This window comes from Anolis carolinensis, chromosome 5 (assembly GCF_035594765.1).
Source record: "Anolis carolinensis isolate JA03-04 chromosome 5, rAnoCar3.1.pri, whole genome shotgun sequence".
NCBI lineage: Eukaryota > Metazoa > Chordata > Lepidosauria > Squamata > Dactyloidae > Anolis > Anolis carolinensis.
Window position 1 is genome coordinate 158,478,997 of NC_085845.1, and position 17,749 is coordinate 158,496,745.

The 17,749-nt window shown below is 36.8% G+C and overlaps 1 protein-coding gene and 1 long non-coding RNA gene across 7 annotated transcripts in view; one reads left to right on the forward strand and one right to left on the reverse strand.

Moving 5' to 3' along the window:
- Nucleotides 1–17,749, reverse strand: part of ppfia2 (PTPRF interacting protein alpha 2) — a 341,653-nt gene that overhangs the window by 211,772 nt on the left and 112,132 nt on the right. The gene's annotated exons all lie outside the window — the stretch shown is intronic.
- Nucleotides 12,364–15,599, forward strand: LOC134299548 (uncharacterized). The gene is made up of 3 exons (XR_010006766.1): nucleotides 12,364–12,484; nucleotides 13,774–13,826; nucleotides 15,385–15,599. It is a non-coding gene; the product is annotated as an uncharacterized LOC134299548 (long non-coding RNA).

The window sequence follows — 17,749 nt, forward strand, 5'->3', positions numbered from 1 at the left end:
GGAGCGGAAGCCTTGGAAGGCCCTGATCCTCCCCTCCCCTCCCTGCTGCTCAGCCCCACCCCAGTTTGGGGGGCGGCGGCAAAATTCGGGGGGGGCACCAACATTCAGAAGCGCCAAAATTCTTATTGCCTACTCATGAAAATTACCTAAGGACGGTTCTAGATACAGGCAGTGGTAGGACTGAGCCAGTGACAGGCGTGAATGATGTGCCCCATCTCTTTCTGCTTCTCATTTTCCATCACCTTTCTAGCTGCCATGAAAGGTATAAAGTGATCATTTGAAGAGTACTTTTAAAATTAGGCCATGGACAAGATGAACCCCCATGTCTGCAGTTGTCCACCCTTTCTCTATATTGTGCTAAAGATGTCTCCCAGATATGGAATGGATGTCAGATAGTTAATACTCATATAGCAAATAAGCAGACATATTGTTAAAGAACTCAGAGAGGAAGGGGAAATATGCTACAAAATGCTATGGGTGACATCAAGAGCATGGAAGTGTTTATGTAAAACAAAGCAGTACCATTTTTTGTACAAGTGAGTAGCAGACTTCAATCCTGTTGGAAACATCTCCCATTCAAAGTGTTTTTTCTGGAAGAAACTCATTTCACTTTGATGTCCTCCCTCAATATTTCTGAGTTCTAAATTTGAAGCCCCCCCCCCCCAAGTAATGGCACAGAGGTTTTCATCTAAACAACCGTAGTTTAATCAAACAGAATGTTGTTGAAAGGAACTAAAATTAATTAACCTTTGTAAAAAAAAAAAAAAAAAGGTGATCCTGATGACAAATTATGAAGAATTAATTTTCAGTTAAATATACAGTTAATTAACAGGAGGAAAACTGACAAGGAAGAAAATGTTAAATGTTATGTTAAATGAAATGCAAAGTTCAATAAAAGAGCAGTACAGGATGAAAGGGCGTAAAATGACACTGTAAAACAGACATGAGAAAATATGAAACTGAGATTTAAATTGATCAGATTTTTCAGGTGCTCAAAATTATACAAGGGGAAGATTATCTATTCCTGGCTTAGTAGTAAGATAATAGTCATAAGGACTTGAGTGGATGTATGACTATAATGTATATCACAGAAGATTTGTTTAGGCAAAGAATTGAAGATTCGATTCCTGCCTTTGGCTATTTTTCCTAAGAGGAAAATTAGAGAATATGTTAAGCACACATTTAGAAGACGTGCTCCCTAAGGTACAAAATACACCTGTCATAGAATATACTTTTCTTCAGCAACATATTTTGCATTTAGTATTTTTTGTTTTGTGATCAATTATTGGAAAGTAAATATAGGCTTAATTTGCTGAGGCTTGTACTTTGAGGATATCCAGTTTAGTGTGGGGTGTGGGGGGGGGGGGAGCAATGCAGAGAATGTGTATTCTCTGTAATTTGAAGTTCTATGTCCTAACAGGCAGTATATAAAATATGAGATAGGGAGGCAAAAAAGAAGATTAATCTATTTTATTGTAAGTTTCTAAGGATAGGGTTGTTGTATGTTTTTCGGGCTGTATGGCCATGTTGCAGAGGTATTCTCTCCTAACATTTCGCCCATATCTATGGCAGGCATCCTCAGAAGTTGAGGATTGAGGTTGAGGTTAAGGATACTTTCTGAACTTTCCAAACTCTGAGGTTGATCATTTATAGAATCAGCTGTCTGTTTTATTGTGGCCTTTCTTAATACAAAATTAGGGGCCTTTCCACACAGCCATATAACCCAGAATATGAAGGCAGAAAATCCTACATTATCTGCTTTGAACTGGGTTATCTGAGTTCACATTGCCATATATTCCAGTTCAAAGCAGGGAATGTGGGATTTTATTCAGCTGTGTGGAAGGGGCCTAAATCATGCTGGATTTCATGCCAAATGTACAAAGTAAGAGAATCATGTTCTGCTATAATTTGTGGACCTGGAATCTATGAACTACCTCCCCAGGGAGATTAGATCAGCTCCCTCCTTCCTCACAAAAAAGTGAAGATGTGACTCTTTGACCAAGCCTTTGAAAATCTAGTGCAATAATGTGAAAGATGTGTGACTGACCTAGGGAACGACGGCGGACTATGCCTATGGATTACTTGATTTTAACTTGTTGCATGGATTTAAATACTTTAATTGTTTTAATGGTATGGTTATTTTAATTGTACTAAGTTTTTAAAGGCATTGCCTATGTTGTGAAGCCACCTTGAGTCCCCTCCGGGGTTATGAAAGGCGAAATAAAAGAGCTGTAAATAAATAAATAAATAAATATGATCCAATCCATGGAAAGTCAGTTAAAATTGACCTTAAAAGTATTTATTTATTTACCTTATTTCTACCCCACCTTTCTCTACCCCGAAGAGGCCTCAAAGCGGCTTACATATGGCAAAGATTAGATGCCTTAAAATGCAGAGACTTAAAATCTATCTATCTATCTATCTATCTATCTATCTATCTATCTATCTATCTATATGTAATGTGTGTTTTTCCCATGGAGTAAACAACAAAACCACTGAACCAAATCACACCTAATTTGGATACAAAAGACACAGTCATCCAATCTATGTTTTTCAATCAAAAATCCTAGAAAAATAAAGTCCAAATAACAAAGCACCCCCAATTGCTTACCACAATTAGAAAGTGGGGGAGGGATGCGGAAGAGCCATTCTCCCCCTGGCTGCCAGTCAGAAGGGTGGGCACCACCCCTTTAGGCCCTGTCCCCTTTGTGTCCTAGCAACCCTCTCAGCCACAATGGCACCCAGGGGACAGGCAGGGTTCACTTAGGCCTCATCCACACTGCCTTTAAAATACAGATGATCTGATTTGAACTGGATTATATGGCAGTGTAGACTCAAGGCCCTTCCAAACATCTATATAACCCAGAATGCCAAGGCACATAATCCATAGTATCTACTTTGAACTGGATTATCTTGAGTCCACACTGCCATATAATCCAGTTCAGTGTGGATTTTATATAGTTGTGTAGAAGGGGCTTCATGTAATCCAGTTCAAAGCAGATAATATAAGATTATAAATATAATATATAAAATTGCTGTGGTATAATAAAACAGAACAATATACTCTCTAAAATCAGGACATACTATCACCAGTTCCTCAATACTTTATTTCCCATACCACCACACTTTGCCACAGCAATGCGTGGCCACGCTCAACTAGTTACATTTAAAATTAAAGCATATTAAACATTTAAAACATTACATTCAATATTAAAATCACATCATCCAAAAATCATAGTCCAAGGCCTTTTCATCATCAATTATCCATAATTCCAAATCTATTATTGCACTATACTAATCACTGAAAGCCTGATCCCAGAGCCAAGTTTTTACTTTCTTTCTGAAGGCTAGAAGGGAGGGGGCTGATCTAATGTCACTGGAGAGGGAGTTCCACAGCCAAGGGGTCACCACTGAGAAGGCCCTGTCTCTCGTCCCCGCCAGCCATGCTTGCGAAGCAGGCGGGATTGAGAGAAGGGCCTCCCCAGATGATCTTAATCTCTGAAGTGGCTCATAGGGGGAGATACGTTTGGACAGGTAAACTGTGCTGGGACTCCAGCCATAATACCACTATTCTATGATATTCATGACTACCAATTCTAAGAATGTAGAATTGTTTTTTTAAAAAGACATTATGTGACAAAGCAACAGTTTTCTATTAAGTGCTGACTCTTCTTCCAAAGTCAGTCTACATTTCTTTAACTATGTGCAGATTAGACTGAAAACAGCATACTCTAATCCTGGGGGAAAAAGCTGTTAATGTGTATCTAAAAATATGTGCTATATTTTTATGCCTGTTCTAGCACATTTTCAAGATTTATTTATATCTTATTCCATTTAACATTAGAACGTGACACAAAACATTTCAAACCAAAAAGTAGATGTGTGGGCATGAGCACTATAAAAACCAATGCTAATTTTGTATGAAAAATGTAGGATTTACACATAATTAATTTGCTTCTTATCTGAATGGGACTCATCTATTGACATTTTAAATAAAAAAAACTAGATGTTCTGTTTGCTCACTGTATTAATAATGAATCGTTGATTCAATACATAATAGCACAAATATATGTGTGACAGATGCCACACCCAAAATATGGTTCTAAATATCAAAATGTGTGCATGCAATTGGGTTGCACCACCATGTTCCAAAGGACAGATTGTGTTCTAAATCTCCTGTAGTGATCGCGTTTTGTAGTCTGTAGAAGCTCAAATTTTTCAACTTTGCATTCAATGGCTTTTTTAGACTGAAAAACAGAATCACCGTTAGAGGTTTGACATACAGTCCATTCTTTTGGAAATTATGGTAAAGAATTGCCATTTGTATGTAAAGAGGTGGGAAATATGTGATTTGCCCAAATGTTGGTGGACTACATCTATTAACAGCAGCACAACCACTGTGGTATAGTAGTTTAATCACTGGACTGCTGCTTTGGAGATCAGGATCTCAATCTTTGCTTGGATGGAAAACTACTAGATGACCTTGGGCAAATCACACTTTCACAGCCTCATAGGTAGGCACCGGCAAAATCTCTCTGGAAAATCTTGTCGGGAAAATAGAGTGATAAGTTTGCCTTTTGGTCACCATAAGTGATAACTGACGTGATGGCACACAGGAAGAACAAATACTAATTAGGAAAAAGCCTTTATGCCCTAAACTCACTGGATCACATCCAATTTTGAAAATGAAGGGGGTCAGTCCTGGTTAGTATTTGATGGGAGTTTGCCAACAAATACCAGGTGCTGTAGGTTATATTCTGAGGAAGGAATGGTCAAAACTACCTCTAAGTATACCTTGTTGAAGAAAAGTCTATGAAATCCATGGGGAAGCCATAAGCCATAAAGTGTCTTGAAGGCACATATATATTGGTTAGAGCTGGTGGGAACAGCATCTGGAAAGCTGTATATTACCTAGCTTTGATTTCGCAAGTGCTGATGAGTGAGGTTTAAAATGTACTATGGGACTTAGGTACCACAGAACAGTTCAGGAGTCTTCTAGATAGTTACTCTCCAGCAAACTTCTTTCATACGTGAACTCATGCAGGAGAGCTTTCTTCTCCTATGAAACAGAATACATCAATGTGGGTTTTGTGGTATAAATGCATATGACATATTTTCTGACTGTAAGCAATGAGGAGAGCCATCACTTCAACTTGAGGCAACTTCCAAGAAGTCGGACTAGAAAAATGTAGAGAATCCAGGAAATATACCTCAAAAGTCCAAGCTCAGGATTCATCAAAAAGCCTGGATTTTTTCAGCCAGAGTTCTTGGAAGAAGCATCCTCCAAAGCTAACACTCTGGAGGACCATCCCTTTCTACACCTGAGGCTTTTCTGTTTTCACCATGTCTCTGCAAGCTCAGGTCACACAGATAGGGATGAATGGAGTGGCCACACAATACTGGATAGCATTCTTCTGCTTGGTGATCTCCACTTGTCTAGGAATGCAAAACTCATCTTCCTTGCTAATTAATCATACTCATAAGGTCTGATGGAGCTTATAGTCTAAGACTTTTGGGGCCTCTAAGCTGAGAAAGGCTGAATGGTAGCTCTCTATTCTTAAGGAATTGGAAGAAGCCCCGAAAAGCTATTCTAAACAAGGGTGCTTTGGTGGGAAGCTTGTGGCCTTCCACATGTTTGTGAACTCCATCAGCCCTAGTCAGTATAGCCAATGGTTGGGGATAATAAGAAATCCATGATGGAAATTGGGCTCAAAATTCTGTACTGAGCTATGCAGTAACTGTGTGTGTGTGTGTGTGTGTGTGTGTATACAATTCGTCACCTTGGTTATTTAGTCATGACAACATACATAAATACATAAATTTATACATTCACACTCATCATAGCTTCTCTGTGGCTAGGACAGGATGGTAATTAAATGCACTAAAATTAGGCTCTCCATTTTTATTACCAATGAGGTGTTATTTCAGTGCGTCCTTGCTCTCAATGCTTACTTATTTTTTGTTTCTATACTTTACTATACTACAAACTACTAACTTTCAAGTATTAAAAATTTAAGAATATGATAACATTTATCAATATTCACAAGTAATACATTTGAAATATTAAACTTGAGCTGTGCATTTATAGAACACCACCCATTTCAACAAGTCTTTCCAAGGACTGCCATCCAGTGGCAAATGTGAAAGTAGCAATTCTCCTCGACTAAATGTTATACAAATAAGTTACCTCTGAAAAGCTGCAAGAATTCTTAATCCCAAGCAAACATGACTTAGTTGTGAAGTACACAGAGGTTTTTCCACAGCTTAATTAGATTACTTTCTGCAGATTGCTAGACTTTTAAATTATCTTTCCTATTTCTACATTTATTTTTTCATTTCTAGACCCATCATTTGTTCTTTTGAAAATGAAGAAGAGCAATATAAAAAGGTACCGAAGGTGATATCTCCTGAAGGGGACACCGCTTTTCCATACTTCATATATCACTGAATACAAAAGTCATGATTATCATTTTATTTTCATTCAACTAAATGTTTCCTCTTTCTTGGCTTGGCTTCATCGCTTTTCACTTACTGCTCTGTACACAGCTGGAATTTACTTCCTGAACATTTGCACATTGCTCCTTCCCTTGTTTTTAAATTTCGATTAAAACTTATTTTTTAAAGCATTTGGAATTTTAGTTTAATATTGTTCCATAATCTTTTATATTTTGCTTATATGTATTTTTTCAGTTTGCTTTTTACTGTAATATATTTTAGTAACCTATCTGGATAATTTGTTTTACTATTGTATTGCATAGTTTCATATGATGTTGAGCATGATGATGACTGAAAAATCTGCATATTGAAGAGAGCTGATATGAAAAAATATAATCTTATAGAGAGTTATATGGATACAATGAGCTGCCAAACAGTCAACAGTATAGGGTTCGAGAATAAATCAAGATTTAAATCCCACTAGAAGCTATAATAACTAAAATAAGACTATGTAGCTCTGGACATGAGTTAGCAAGATAATTAGAAAATATTATAATGACTGGTAAGGTTAAAGGTAGCAGAAAAAAAAGGGAAATCACATTATGGGTGACTTCACTCAGGGAAGTCAGAGCACCAAAACGTATCTTCATCAAGGTATGCTTGGTGAATGATGATGAAAGAATGGGCCTTTTCTATGATAACCCTTCTCATTGTAATATACACAGTGAAGTTTGTGTGACACGAATTTTTTCATCTTTTAAGACATTTGTTTTCCTCTGCTTATTAGCTCAGGAAAACATTTTTTTCTTTCCTAAGCACCTCATAAATGACCCAGCTTTGGTGGTTATTCCTTCCAGTAATTCCAATAAGTGAAAGATGTTTTTAAAATACTTTAGGTGTTTTTTTTAAAATAGTACTGCTATAATCAATATGATATTGGGATAAGTGCCATTATATATTTCATTGTGTGTGTGTGTGTTTTGCTGTAATTTTCTTTGAGGAGAAAGGAGCCACCTGAGCAATTAGCAATCCAGAGATCAAGTACCTGTGGAATCTATCGATGGGAATCAATCCAGGAAAAACAAGACGAATGGAGGACCACAAAAGAATGGTCAAGATCCAGTTCCAAGTTTTCATCTTTCACATGGAGTGAATGACAAAAGAGTATTTCGTGCTTGCGTTGTCTACAGTGAACAATGTTTCAGTGAGAACAGGTGCAGCAGGTTAAAAAAAGCTGTAGGTGAACCAAGCCCCTTCCAAAACACTGTTGCCTTGCTGGTATCTCAAAGGAAGGAACAAAACTGTAGTAATTACTTTCATCACTCATTTGGTGCATGGAGAGTACTTCATAAATTTAATACAACTATGAAGAATGCAGTAGCAGTTCCAAAAAACATACTGTTCAGCTTCAAATGAGCTATTTCATGGCAGAGACCATGTAACATCTAGAGACATTTCCTAGTTATGAATCTCTTAATATAAAAAGTTACTCCGTAATTATCTGCAAACAAAGACATGCATAAAGTTGCCTAAGCTTATTAACATCATAAACATACTTTGATTATGTTCAATGACATTTAAGTCTTAAAACAGTTAATATAGTTTTTAAAGTAATGACTACAAGAATTATATATTATAAATTCAAATTTTGCTTCCTTGTTTAAAGCTTTTCCTAGACCTAGATTATACAGATCTCTAAAACTGAATTTTCACAAACTTATGAAAATATAAGACCAGAAAAGACATATAATATTTTTTCAATACAGATTGTTAGCCAATAGTAGAAATCCCATTATATATTGTATAGAGTCCAGGCTGATTCTGAAAGCTATGCAACCATGTTTATACACAGTATTAAGCAATATGTTTTGTGTATGTGTGTGTGTGTGTGTGTGTGTGTGTGTGTGTGTATATATATATATATATATATATATATATAGGTTTCACAGCCACACCATAACCAGTTAGAAAGGATGCATACAATGTAAAAATAATCCCCAAAGGGTACAATAGAATATGCATTCAGACTGTTCAAATAAAGAATCGGAAATAAGGATAATGAGTCAATTTCTCATTTTTTGTGATTCTATGTCTCTAGCTTGCTGAATTTTTTTTTTTAAAAAAGAGCACCTGTCATTAATAAAACTAAAATAGAAACCTTTTGTTTTCCATAGCAACAAGGAGAAACAGTGGGTAAAGGAGCTTACTCACAAAGAAGTAATTACATAGAATAAGTATAGCCCAGCCCTGAAACTGTAAGATTTATTCAAAGTAATTTCTGCACACTCAGTGGGATGAAACTACTGCTGCCAGATTTTACTCAGAACATATAAATCGTGACTATTTAGGATAGGCCCTTGTCCTTTGTTTGACAAGAAATTTTGATGGGTTAGGTATTCTAGAACATCTGTAGGATGGTCATTAAAAAGTAAAACATTGGTAATAAGGTAGTCTAACTTTCCAAAAAGAAGGTGAGTCTTACAGTTAAAGTAAAACAAAGCAAAAATATGCCAAGGATGAAAAAAGAATGTTTGACTAAATAAACCTTACTTAAAGGCAATTTTGTTCTCCAGATTTTTTCTAGATTATGCTTAGGAGCTGATGCCAGTTGCTGCAATATGACAACCAAATCCAGACAGAGACACTCCCCTCTACAAATGTTAGTTCCAGTTCTAAGTTTATGAGACAAGGTTACAGCCATTTCTGTTACCGTTATGCTGCATATACCATGTACTTTCTACATGCAGATGGAAAGATGGAAGCAAGAACAGTATCCTTCCCTTGATACCATCTACATCAAATACAGTCCTCTTAGAAGCAAAGTCATTTCATATATATATTGGTAAGCATCAAATGCCCATAACCAAAATGGATAAATTAAATTATGTACAACAGGAATGGGCAGACTCTAGACCAGTGTTTCTCAACCTGTGGGTGCCCAGATGTCTTGGCCTTCAACTCCCAAAAATTCTAACAGCTGGTAAACTGGCTGAGATTTCTGGGAGTTGTAGGCCAAAACACCTGGGGACCCACAGGTTGAGAACCACTGCTCTTGACTTATGAGATCTACTTTGTTCCCTTCCTCTCTGGAACCTTTAACTGGCAAAAGCCATACTTTTAGAATTAAATATTCTGAATCAGGAATTTGGTTTGTCTGAAAGAAGGTCAAAAGCTTAGCTGCATCAAATACCACTGTCATTTTAAACTGAAGGGTCTCACAGTTCTGCCATGCACAAAAACACATTCATGAATACTCTAAGAGTTTAATATCTCAACAGTATAATTTAGGGTGAAAGGACATATGAATTGTTATTTTGATGCCAACTGTTGGACAGCTAGGAGTCAGAAATCCTTTCTATTTTACTGTAAATCTCCAGATATCTACTATCTCTATCTTACGTACTTACACTTCTGATGTATAAGACAAGTCCTAACCAGCAGTTACAAAACACATATTTCAACTAGGGAGGAAATAGAGATAAGACACAACAAATGGATTTAATTTGAGCCACGCTGATTTAAAGGGGAAAAAACTGCACTGAAAACCCCACTGGGAACTGCATTGCGAACTCTCTCTATCTCAAGCTTTGTGAAACCCACAGGGAAGGCCCTGACTCAGATGAGAAATGATTTTACACCATTGTTCTCCTAGACTAAACCACGCATCATATAGCCAGACCCCCTCCTTTCATTCATTTGTTTGGCTCCACAAGTCTATTGCGGGGGAGTAAAATCAAATACTGCCTATAGGTTTCAGTTGAAGAATTTAAAAAAAATGAATTACCAAATAAGTGCTTACAGGTGTTAAGCTGTAACAGAAATCTGTGAAATAAACCAAATGTTGCTGAATGAATAAGAAAATCATCAAATACAGATTATAGAACTATTTAGTTATATGTGACATTACCCTGACAACTAGCAAAACAAATAGAGAAACAATACCAAAATGTAACCCAATTCACAATACCAAAATGTAACCCCATCTAGCTCATTATGGAGAATGTAAAAATATTGATCCACATAAACAGAGAAGGTATAAATTCAAGTTTCATTTTGTGACCTGCAGAAGCACCACAGTTCAAGGAAGATACTGACCACCTGGAACATATCCAGAGAAAGACAACCAAGTTGATGAAAGTTCTACAAACCAAGCCTCATGAGGAATGACTGAGAGTTGACATGATAGTCATCTCTAAATATCTGAAAAGATGTCATGTAGAAGATGAAAGAAGTTTGTTCATTGACACATGAACCAATGGATTCAAATTACAAGAAAAGAGATTCCACTTAAGTATTAGGAAGAAGCTTTTTACTGTCAAGAATCCTTCAACAGTAGAATAGATTGCTTCATAGGACAGTGGACTCCCCTGTCTTTAGAAATCTTTTAAAGGAAGTTGGATAGGAATCTTTGAAGGGTTGTGTATTCTTGCATGGTAGAAAGTTGCATGGTAGGACCGGGCTGTGGCACAGCTGGTTAGTAGCGAGCTGCAATAAATCACTACTGACCAAGAGGTCATGAGTTTGAAGCCAGCCCGGGTCAGGATAAGCTCCTGACCATTAATAGTCCAGTTTGCTGTTGACCTATGCAGCCGAAAGACAGTTGCATATGTCAAGTAGGAATTTAGGTATTTTTAATGCAGGGAGGCTAATTTATGATGCCATTAAAAAAATCTCCAGCGGCCTGCAGAAGTATGAGGAAGTATTCCATCAAGGAATCGGTGTCAAGTGGATGGTGAAGTGGTAGCTCCCCCTGTGTCTGGAATCGAGCATACCCTAATGAAGCCAGAAGCTAAAATGTTAAATTGTCTCTGTGTCTGTCTATATGTGTTTGTCTATATATGTTGTGTGTCTAATGGCACCGAATGTTTGCCCTGTATATGTGCATTGTGATCTGCCCTGAGTCCCTTTCGAGGTGAGAAGGGCAGAATATAAATACTGTAAGTAAATAAATAAATAAGGTAGGACTAGATGGCCCTTGTGGTTCCTTTCATTTCTAACATTCTGCGTTCATATGAATGATGGGGGGGGGGGGGGGCTGTGCTTGCCAGAAAAAAATCCAAAGTGTAGTGAATTGGTGGACTAATATCCCTCCTGGCCATATCTCCCACAGTTGGAGAAAGAGAATGCAATCATCCAGAGGAATTATGTCATACCTCCTTCTTCCCAGCAGCATCCTGCAATGTGTGCCAGAGGAAGCTGATATCTGATTGCCCTTCTGACAGTTATAATGAGAAATTCATTTTGCATATTTATATTTTCCACACCATATGTATCCAATCAAATGAAGCATACTTGCCACTTTACAGCTTTGCCTGTTGAATTAACTTGGTCCCTTTCATTCACTAAGGTAGGCTTGACACACGTTAAATCCAAAAATCTTAACACTCCAAGTATAGAAAATACATTTTCTCCAGCAGGTGGTGCTCATTCTTTTAAAATGACTTGTTTTACCAGAATAAAATTAGATCTAGAAAAAGTCTCCTTCCTTCTCATCTGTCTGAATCATGTTTTGGAAGAGTAAGAAAACTAATATTTACATCAAAAGAAGAAAAAACATGTAGCAGTAATCAAACTGTCCAGCCAATTGTTTTAAGAATTGTTTGCATTTGTATTTGAAAGAAAGGGGACTTTAAAATAAAAACTAGGTGTTATTTATAGATAAAATACATCATACTATGTATTTCATATTATACTACTGAAATCGAGCAAGTGCAGTTTATGTACTTTGTGACAGGCAAGGGTCAAAATGCATTCAGCAATTTCCATTAGGAATCCTTTATCTCTTTCGCAGTATAGAATTATACGTAAGCGTTTGATACCACCTTAACTGCCATGGCTTCATTCTAAGAAATCTGGGCATTTGTAGATTCCTCTGAAATTTAGAATTGTTTGCCAGAGAGCTCTAGAACTAATTCAACTGGAAATCCCAAGATTCTGAAGGATGCAACAATGACTGTTAAATTGATGTTGAATGGCTATAACTGTATGGTGTTGAAAGAGCTTAAACTTTGTGTGCCATTCAGACAGGAATACATTTTACTTGACTTTGGTAATACTCAAAACACTGCTTTTGTTTTTGTATTATGATTTGTTGGTCTGTGTTGTTTTGGTTGCTATTATTATTATGTATATTGTATTTTTGTTGTAAGCTGCTCCGAAACCCTTTTAGGAGAAGGGGCAGGATACAAATAAATTTTATTATTATTATCAATAGAGGTATACCATTATAAGAAGAAGACACAGATCTTCCAGGCTGACTGGGCTTTATGCTTTTCATGGCTTGATCCTGCAGCCATACCTCTCAGATAGAGTAGGCTGTTCATCAAAACAGGGATTAGGAGTCTTGGAAATTATATGATTTTACCTCTCCTAATCACGGAACCAGCTTTTTTCTGTTTCTTTAGCGCCAAAAGCCCTACTTTCCCACTAGGTGGTCTACGGGCCCAAAATAAATCTATTTGTGTCCAGTACAAAATCCTGTGTACTGCCATCATACAGTATTTCTATGCCATTATATTAATTTCTTATTTGAGAGGCAGCTGATGTACTGGTTTGAGTATTGAACTGGGACACTGGAAGAACAGAGTTTGAAATCCTATTTCAACCATGGAAACCCACTGGATGACCCTAAGTAAGTCACACTCTCTCAACTTCAGAAGAAGACAAGGCCACCTCTCATCCCTGAACACATTCTGCTAAGAACTCTGTGTGATCGGTTTGCTTTAGGGTCAGAATTGTCAACAACAACGAACTATTTCTATAGATTGTATTACATTGAAAAATGCAATTGCAATAAAAATAGTTGATTTGTCTTCTTCTTCCTCTGATTTATTTTTAGATCATGTTGCTACAAAATTATTGCATGATTCCTCTCAATATTATGAGAAACTGGTGCATGCATGTGTGTTCTCAATACAAGAACATTAATGTTTTCAAGAGACATTGTAAATAATATTGCCAGAATCATATTGAGGTACCATGCCTGTCCCTTCTCAGAGACTGTGCAAGCAAGTGCATCCCCAAGTGCAGCCAGTCATTTTGTGAAAAAATAAAATAAAAATACACACACACACTTCTTTTTCTGATGGGTAGGTTTGGAGTCAATAAACCATTGTACTATGAGCAACATAAATGTTGTGAATGATACCTGTGGTACAGTTGTAGCACAATAGTGGGATTCACTTTGACTACCTTAGCATTTATATATGTTGCACTAAAAGCCTATAGGTTTATTTGGTACTTTTCTACTACTCTGTAAACAGAACACATGTATAATTGATACTAATGCTATTTTCAAATTTCTCCTGAATGCTTTTCGTGCTATAACATCTTCTTAAGGAGATGAAATACTGAAACATGAAAACAAGGAAAAGCAACACCCTTGGACAAAAGTGAGTCTTTAGTGGCTTTACACATATTTTGCAATAACTGACCAACTTCACCATCCATAATCAAAAGCAGAACAAGGGCATATATAGGGTCCTTTCATGCTTTAAAGAGTGAAGCTTAGAAAGAACAATTTATTGTGTTATGTCTCTTGTCACAACTTTGCTGGATTAGTGAGAAGCATATGACTTAAAGGCAATAGACTTTGTGCAAACAGCTATCTTCGTTAATGAGTATATGCACATTATAAGACCAGTGCTATTTCTGTTATTAAATACTGTGCAGTGATAAAAGCAACCTGTGAGGGTCAGATTTAGAGATTTCTGATATTTGGCTCTCACTCAAAAATGAAATAGGGAGCATTGAAGCTTGAACATTTCTCATGGCCAATTTCACACACTCTCCATCATATTTCTCCTAACTAAGCTATTGCAGTGAAGCTGTTGTTACATTTAAAACCAGCCCAAAACATTATGCTTCCTGAAACAAAGGAAGAAATAGAACCTCATCCTCAGTCAAAGTTCATAGTACCCAACGCCAACCATAGTACCTAAAGATTCAGACATAATAGGATGGCTCCAAACTGAAATCTACTTGTAGCGTGTTTGTGTATGTACCTTCAAGTTGCTTGTTGACTTAGCAAATTTTACAGGGTTTTCTTAGGCAAGGAGTATTCAAGGGTAGCTTTGCCAGTTCCTTTATCTACAGCACCTGGTATTCAATGGCAGTATCCCATCCAAATACAAACCAGGGCTGACCTTGCTTGGTTTCCAAGATCAGGTGCAATCTGGTGCCTTTACTTAGACCTATTTCTACTTGCAGTCATCCCACTGAAGCAAATGAAGCTTAACTTAATCTAGAACCAGATTATTATAAATAAATGCAGAAATCAGTAACAGTTTGCTGCCTTTTCATGATGTCAAAGTCCCCACACCCTGGTTGTTTAAGGTTTAAGGTTGCCTTACTCTCTTTAATAGTAAGACTAACCCTGGTCATGTTTCTCCAACAATGTATAGGCAGTCTCCAAGTTATGAACAAGATCGTTTACATAGGTTTGTTCTTAAGTTGAATTTGCTTGTAAGTCAGAACAGGTACATTTTAAAGTGTAACTCCAGCTAAATAAATAAATAAGCAAGAAAGCAAGCAAGCTTTGGATAATATAAGAAAGGGTTAACTCCCCTGTGGTCTTTGTTTTGCTGTCTATGTGCCTGTTCAGAAGATTTCACCTCACTTTCTATTGGAGCTAAAGCTTCAGTGGAGACTCCTTTCCCCATGATAACTCTTTCAGGAGTGAATTTTCCTTCTGAGGGGTAGTTTCTTCCATGAGTGTAACAACAAAAGGGATTCTCCATGTTGTAAAACAGTGTAACTCTGAAGATGATCTCATAGGGACAAAACCCAAGAGATCAGTATTAAAAAAGGATATACCAGTAGATGGACTCTTGGTTTGATTTTGTAAGACAGTTCCTGTGTAACATAAATAATATCTTTACAAATAATGCTATTATTTTCCCTTAGCAAAGAGTAAATATTAAATGCCATTTCCTTTTATATGGTTCACAGACTCTTCAACTATGATCATAATTTCAATTTTCTGCTATGAACATGTTTTAGTTCAGCTCCAGAAAAAACCCTCCAGCAACCTGTTAAAGACACTCTACATTTTCCTATATATGTGCAGCCAAAACATTGCCTTTTAGCAAACAAACTGGAAAGATACGAAAGCCTGAAATGATTGTATTCCAATGTTAACTATTTTCAGCCACTATAAAGTCTTGCCAAAGAAATACCAAGTTTAACTTATTATCTGCAATATTTTAGAGTGAATAAAACTGTCATTGGGACATGGGGGGAGGGGAGAGAGAGAGAGAGAGAGAGAGAGAGAGAGAGAGAGAGAGAGAGAGAGAGAGAGAGAGAGACGGAGAGAGACGGAGAGAGACAGAGAGACAGAGAAAAAAATATCCTAGCACTCCCTGGTGTTTTCAGATTTGCAACTCACACTTCATTGCTACTCAGAAGTGACAAAGAGTAAAGAAGAAGCAAACACAGACAGCATAATCAGTGTCAGAAGATGCAGAGAGCAAAGCATTTGAAGAGAAACAGTCACAGAAAAATCAGGAAGAGAGAAAGCCAATGGACCATGAACCAAGAAGAAATATTGTAAAATACAAGTAAGATAGAGAGTGGGAACAATATGAATTCCCCATATACTGTTTAAAAGGAAGGACACAAGAAATATAAGGAATTATCTGTCAGCAAATTTAATATCTCAGGGTCACTCACTAAAACCCATATTAAGGCTTTCTGAAAATATATGCAAAATATAAAACCAACGTCTTCCACATTACAAAAACAGCCTATTGCAAAGAACCCACATCTTTTTTTCATAACAAAAGAAGTGAGGTTTATATAGAATTATTGCCAGCTGTTTTGCATTTTAATAAAATAGTGTTAGTGTTAGGCTTATCTGAAAGCATAACCAAAGTATAATAATGCAGCACCCAGTGGGAGTGGGATGGGTGGTAACTGAATGGTTGAAGATGTATTGAATTTCAGTCCAGAGAGACTCTGCACTGTACACAGACATACAGAGACTTTGCTGTTATTTAAAAACTAATGAAATAAAATAAAACAAGCGGTATTGGGCTAAATCCTTACAGCATTTCTCAGATGATTTACCCCAGTTATAGGGGTTTGTACAGGTGCATTTATGTGAAGGGTTATAGTAACAATTTTCCAATTGGTGCAATTAATCCAGGGGGTCTTCCCAGCTAAGGGTCCAAAACTGAAAAGAAAAAGACATTGGTTGTTTGCTCTTATTTTCTAGTCACTTCCAGAATCTCCAGATGCTTCTTTTATCATGAACATTTTGTGCATTATTTGAATAATAGAGTAAAAATAATTCATTCCCATTCAAGTTGCAAGACTGTAAACAGGATCACACATGAAGATTTTTTAATGTTGCTTTCTATTGTACTATTTAATTTCTGTGACACAATCCTAGAATAGCTCACTGACATGCACAAAGGAGATTCTATTTTGGGAACTACTCCAGGGCCTCAGCCACCTTAACCCACCCTTGTCTGTGTATGAGGGAACCTATTCGTGTCAGTGAAAAAGCCTAATAATTTCAAAGAAGAGAAGATGTGTATATTTCTAGTGTCAGTGTATACGACACAAAATGTCCCTCAAATACAAATGAACAATTGGAAAGTCAAACTGTTGTTCATTTAAAAGGCATTGGTGCCAGCTCACCAATATAATTAGTACCTACTCTATGTTACTAAACATACTCCAGTCTCACTTTTGTATTTTATATATCTTTACTAGGCCATGAAACAGAATGTCTCTGGCTTTTTACGCAATATCTATCCTTGTTAAAGGCTTTATCTTAAAAAATGGGGGCTGTATCTAGGTTGTAACTAAGACTTACCATGTTTAAATATGGAGTACAGTCATTATATACTTTTTAATTATCCTTCTATTTTAAGGTGTTCTACTCTCTATCCACATTTCATATTTGTACAGAAATCGCAAATGCTGAGGACAAACATTAGTTGTTTTTTTTTTTAAAGGAATTCTGAGAGCCCACTCAAATAATACAAACAGCACTGTCACAGTGGAAATATTGGAGGCACAAAATACCAAATCTAATGAATCATCCTATCTTGACAAAAATTGAGACTTATTTCTGGACAATCTCATTAATGGACACAACCATAAAATATAGGCACAATGTGTGTGTATGCTCATGTCTGCCTGCATGCCTTCAAGTTCTCTGTTGACTATGGTGCTCGCACAAATTTCATAGGGCTTCCTTTGAGAAGGAGTACTCAGAAGTGGTTTCCTTCTTCTTAAGTAGCCTACAGTCCTGGCATTCCCTTCCAAGCACCCAAGGCTTCCAAGATCAGATAAGATCTGGTGATTT